Below are 6,000 nucleotides of genomic sequence, written 5' to 3' on the forward strand. Positions count from 1 at the left end.
CACCATTACTGCTATGAGACAATTGCAGTGGACTTCTCATGGTCAAAAGGCAGCATTTCTTATTGTTCTCCCTGTTTTCCAGGGCTTACATTTCTTCCCCTTCTTCCCTGATGTTCCTTGAGCTTAGAGGAGGTAATAATGTGACAAGTGAATGTTCAGTCCTAAACTTTGTTTTGTTTTGAGAGAAGGTCTACTATGTTCTATTGGCTTCAACATCATTGTGCAGAGCTAGGCTCACAGACATGTACCACCACACCTGCCTAAGTAACAAGGCTTATAGTGCAGAGTAAACCTAGGAAAATGTTACCAACAGTTGTTTGTAGAGTTGAGATAACAAGAAAAGCCCTCCTCTTTCAATTTTTCCCATTTCCCAAGCATCTATACAGAGCAGATGTTGCTGTGTCATCTCAAAAACAAATGGATTCAGCTTCTAACACTGTGTGAGGACACAAAGTCTGTGATCCTGGAGGACCAGGCAGCACAGTGTCTGAGTCAGTGTGTTCCTGTTAGCATTGAGCAACAATGCTTCAAGCTGGCTACTGTGGCCACCCATGCAGAGTGAAGCACTCCTCTGCCAGCTCCTCGTCATGGCCAGTTGCCTCAGCTCAACCAGAATGAGACACTTCCACACCTGTCATCTCAGCTAACCAAAAAGAAGAACACTACAGTGTCACCTTGATAAGTTGATACTTTATCCAGAGTGCTGACAGTTTCAAATGTGAATGACATGGAGCTTATCAGAACAACATGGTTTTCAAAAATATGGACTTTGAAATGCTGGGTTGAATGGACCCCGGTTCCTACCACTTGCCAGCTATGGTAGGTACCCTGTGTGATGTATCATTTAATTTCTCTAATTTTATTTTCTCCTGCTGCATGTGGAGTGTGGGAGGGACAGACAGACAGACAGACACACACACACACACACACACACACACACACAGAGAGAGAGAGAGAGAGAGAGAGAGAGAGAGAGAGAGAGAGAATTTCAATCTGTACCATAAACTGGCCTCAAATACAAACTCTCTCCTCTTCCTTCCTCGCCTTCCTCAGCCTCCCGGATGCTGAGATTGAAGGCATGCGCTACCAAATCCAGTCCTAAGTTTAAGTCTCTCTGACTGTTTTGGTGGTTTGTGGTATTTATATGTATTTGTGGGTATAACTGTGCATATGTTTGTACACATGCATGTACAGGCCAGAGTTGATGCTGGGTTTCTTTTTCAACTACTCTACCTTACCCTTCTTTTTTTCAAGGACAGGACTTTTCTGTATATCCCTGGCTGTCCTGGAACTCCCTCTGTAGACCAGGCTGGTTTCAAACTCAGAGATCTGCCTCCCAAGTGCTGGGATTAAAGGCGTGTGCCACCACTGCCTGGCTACATATCTTTTTAATTGAGTATTTTGTGTGTGAGAGTGTTTTGCTTACCTGTATACAGTCCACCTGGATATCTCATGAGAGAGGAAGTTGGAAGATTCCCCAGAACTAAGGTCTGGATGGTTTTGAACCGTCATGTAGGTACTAGGAGTTGAACCTCTACAAGAGCTACAAGAAGTTAAGTGCTCTTAACTTCGGAGCCTTCTGTCCAGACCCATTCACCTTATTTTCTTTTAAAACAGGCTTTTGCACTGACCCTGTGTCTGTTGATAAGAAAGCCAACAAGCCTGGGGATTCTCCTGTCTCCATTTCCTCAGCACTGGAATTTCTGGTTCACCCTAATTTCAGCTTTTACATGGATGTTGGGATCCAAATTCAGATTGCTGTGCACACAACTGAGCCCTCTCCCTAAGCTTTTACGTTTTATTTTCTCTGTCTCTAAAATTTCAAATACCCTTAGACTGGGAATGTGGCTCAGCCGATGGACTGCTTGCCTAGGAGGCAACAAGCACTGTATAAACCAGATGGTGGTTCACAATTATAATTCCAATTGCTCATGAGGTAGAAGCAGGAGGTCATCCTCAGCTGCTTACTGAGTTTGAGGCCAGGCAGCCTAAAAATCATATGAAAAATAAATAAATACGCTGGGCATCTCTACTTCTGGCATTCAGGAGGCAAAACCAAGCAGTTTTCTATGAATTTGAGGCCAGAACAGTCTACATAGAGTTCTAAGCTAGCCAGGGCCACATAGTTAGTCTCTGTCTCATAAATAAATAAATAAATAAATAAATAAATAAATAAATAAATAAATAAATAAATATTTGAGAGTGCTATTATGACAACTAAAAGAAATTGTAGGTGTTGGGGATTTAGCTCAGCGGTAGAGCACTTGCCTAGCAAGCGCAAGGCCCTGGGTTCGATCCCCAGCTCCGAAAAAAAGAAAAGAAAAAAAAAGTGTCTTTGGAAATTGTATATGATCTTACAACCTTACATAGCAACAGAGCAATGCCATGTGCTATGACAAATGGTGGATGGGAGGCATGAAGGACCACACACATGCTGAATCACAGTGACTTGTTCCAGCATTAACAAGATGACCAGGATACTGCCTGTGAACATGCTACTTAATTGTTGCTTTGCATTGTCTTAATTCACAGAAAATGAACTGAGCAAATTCCTCCCACCCATCATCCTACCCCGTCCTCTGCCCCTCTGAAGCTGTGCTTAGTCCATCATGAAGTTTTGCAGAACTAGCCATTTGCTCCCAGGGAGGTACAAGTTCAGGAACAGCCTAGGTAAGAGCAGGATTTTGCCTTCACTTCCACATCTGGCAGCCATAGAAAAAGTTCCTGCTGCTGCACCCAGTATATTCATAAAAGAACACCAGAAAGAGGACCAATTCCTATGTTGTCTCCTTCATTCTGTTTTGAATCACAAAAAGTGGAGAGAAACTGAGTGACAGGCCTCCATCTTGTTCTAAGGCTTTCACTCATGATGTTGTCTAAGCTACAGATGAGATAGTCTAGCTGGGAAGGCTCTTGCCACCGTGCCTGGCAACCCCACTTCAAACGCCGGGACCTGCTCAGTAACAAGAGAAAGCAGACCCTGGTCTAATAGCACTGTGGTCTATGTACACGTAAGCATACACAAACGCATACCCCCACCACAAAATAAATATTGTAAAATAAATGGCAAACCTTTATAAAAGTTATTCTGCGATATACTCACCAGATGGGTATTAGCATTGACAAGGACCCAAGTATAGTGACATGACACAAGCATGATCCACTCTCTTTCAAACCGTCAGGGCAGAGACATCGATTGGCTTGTAGTAGGTAGTAACATGGATTAGGTATGCCTGTCCTCACATGGCTGTCTCGTGGATAACTGATTCAGCAGCCTCCTCCTGCACTTGGGCTAATACCTCTAAGTGCTCCAAAGTCCTACTCAATTCAGGCAATGTATCCTTGTACGCTACCCACGTTTAATGTGTTTGGAGTCCTAAACTTAATCTCATCTATTTCCCATCCTCACCTACATATGTCGTTACTCTCCAGAAGCAAGTTAGCCTTAAACCCAATAGGAAATGAGTAAAGAGTACTTAAAGGTTAATAATTCTGTATTCCCAGATGAGTCTACACATCTTTCTGTTGTCAAGACAACTAGAATAAATGTACAAGGCATGCTTTGAATTCAACCTGACATCTACAACCTGCCTCTTAGTGGGCTCAGTAGTAGACACTAGTCTGGCATGTGCAAGGCCCAAGGTTTGATCCTCAAAATCACAAATGTGCATGTGTCTGTCTGTCAGTCTGTCTTGTCTAGCTCTTTGTGTGTGTGTGTGTGTGTGTGTGTGTGTGTGTGTGTGTGTGTGTGTATCTTATCTTTGTGTCTCTGGTCTGTGCATGTGTGTGTGTGTGTGTGTGTCGGTGTATGTCACTGTGCATGTGTATGTGTGTTTATGTTATCAGAACCAGATTTTGTGGAATGAATAAGAAGTAGTCTGACAATATGTGAAGCTGATGAGTTTGGAAAATCCAAGGTATGTGTAGTGGTTTGTATATGCTTGGCCCAGGGAATGGCACTATTAGAAGCTATGGTCCTATTGGAGTAGGTGTGGCCTTATTGGAGTAGGCATGTCACTGTGGGTGTGGGCTTTAAGACCTAGTTGCCTGGAAGTCAGTATTATGCTAATAGCCTTCAGATGAAGATGTAGAACTCTCAGCTCCTCCTGCACCATGCCTGCCTGGATACTGCCATGTTCCAGCCTTGATGATAATGGACTGAACCTCTGAGCAATAAGCCAGTCCCAGTTGGATGTTGTCCTAATAAAAGTTGCCTTGGTCTTGATGTCTTCATAGCAGTAAATCCCTAAGACAGTGTGTATGACATATCTATATATCTATATCGATATATGCATATATGTTTCTTATGTAGAATATAATATTGTAGCTTCTGTCACATCTTTATCTTAGTTATTAAAACCAGAAAATATGTGTGTTGGTCCCTAGATCTATTGGCATCACTTAGGGACATTCACTTTCACTGACCTGTAGTCAAGCTCTCCTACCTTCTCCTTTCATAGAACTAAATTGAGCTCACATTTTCCCCCCTGAGGCACTGTGACCTCCATCTAACATTCACTCTTTCCCAAATATCAGTAGCACCTGTTCTGTGACAGAACTTTGCTAGCTTCCAGGATTCCAACATCCAGAAGTGGTGCTGGGAGGAGCTGAGGGCTGGAAGTGGGAGGCATGGAACATACCACTGTCTAGGTGCTCGAGGGACAGAAGCATTCTAAAAGCTCAAAGCACTGTTCAGCTTGAACACGCTGAACTACAAAAACCTCAAAATCATATTCTAGAAAACTCACACTTCAGAATCCTCATTAGAAAGAATTTAAAAGTCTCAGCTAAGCACTGTTTTTGTTGTTGTTTGTTTGTGTGTTGTTGTTGTTGTTGTTGTTGAGTTAAGGTTTCAACAATAGCCCAAGCTGGCCTTGAACTCACTGTATAGCTGAAGAAGACCTAGAACTTCTTATCCTCCTGTCTCCTGAATAGTAAATCTAATGAATTACAAGAACACACAGGTACACACACACACACACACCACACACTTTCAGCCTGGGTATATGCTGGCTGTGAAAGCATCTCATTCTCTCAGATTCTTCCCACACTTCCCTCCATGCCTTGCATCAACAAAAAATGTCCACACCATTGCAGGCCTCACATCTGTATTAAATGCTCTACCCAACTCCCATCCCTGCCACCAACTAGAAGTGGCAGTCTGTTCCCTGTTTCCTAAGCAAAGGTTAAAAGACTCACTCTAATTGGACAGGTGCAGGTCACATGACCGCTGCTAGTCCAATCAGGAGTGTGAAATGCACTATGTAACTTATCCACAGTACATGATCACCCCTTTGTACCAGCAGAGTCACCTAATGGCCGGATTTCCTAATTAGGAACCAAGACCTTTTGAGAAGGAATAAAGTAATGAATGTTTCCCATACCTTTCTAGTAATCACATCATGTCAGCCTTGTCCACGGCTGATGGACATGTAAAGTGTGCTAGCTGCAATTTACTTATATCTGCTAGACCACAGGTCCCTGAGAGCAGGGCCTGCTCTTACTAACCTCAGACTTTGTTCACATTGACCAGTGTCTAGGACACTGATGGCTTAAATATTTGTTGAACTAATTCCATTGAATGAAATGATGAAATTAAGAAATGCAAGGGTACTGGAAAGAGGCCAGACCTGAAAAGAACATTCAATCCCCAGGCCCCACATGGTGGAAGGAGAAACCTAACAAGGTGTCCTCTGACCACCACAGGTGCTCTGTGAAGCACTCAGCCTCCTGCCCAACAAACTCAGTAAATAAATACAATATTAAAAACATTTAAGTTGCAAACGTATGGAGACTTTTTCAGCACCCCCCAAGATTACATCATTGCATCAAAGATGAAAACATAGTCCATCTTGCTCCACAGCATTAATAAGATAAACAAATTGGTAGAGCTAAACTATAGACAGGCTAATTTAAAATTGGGGCACATTGTAGTATGTGTTTTAGGATGCTGCTGTAATTTGCAGCCATTCAGATGAAAATCGTATGCCCTAGTCCTTT

Source organism: Rattus rattus, chromosome 9, assembly GCF_011064425.1.
Source record: "Rattus rattus isolate New Zealand chromosome 9, Rrattus_CSIRO_v1, whole genome shotgun sequence".
Taxonomy (NCBI): domain Eukaryota; kingdom Metazoa; phylum Chordata; class Mammalia; order Rodentia; family Muridae; genus Rattus; species Rattus rattus.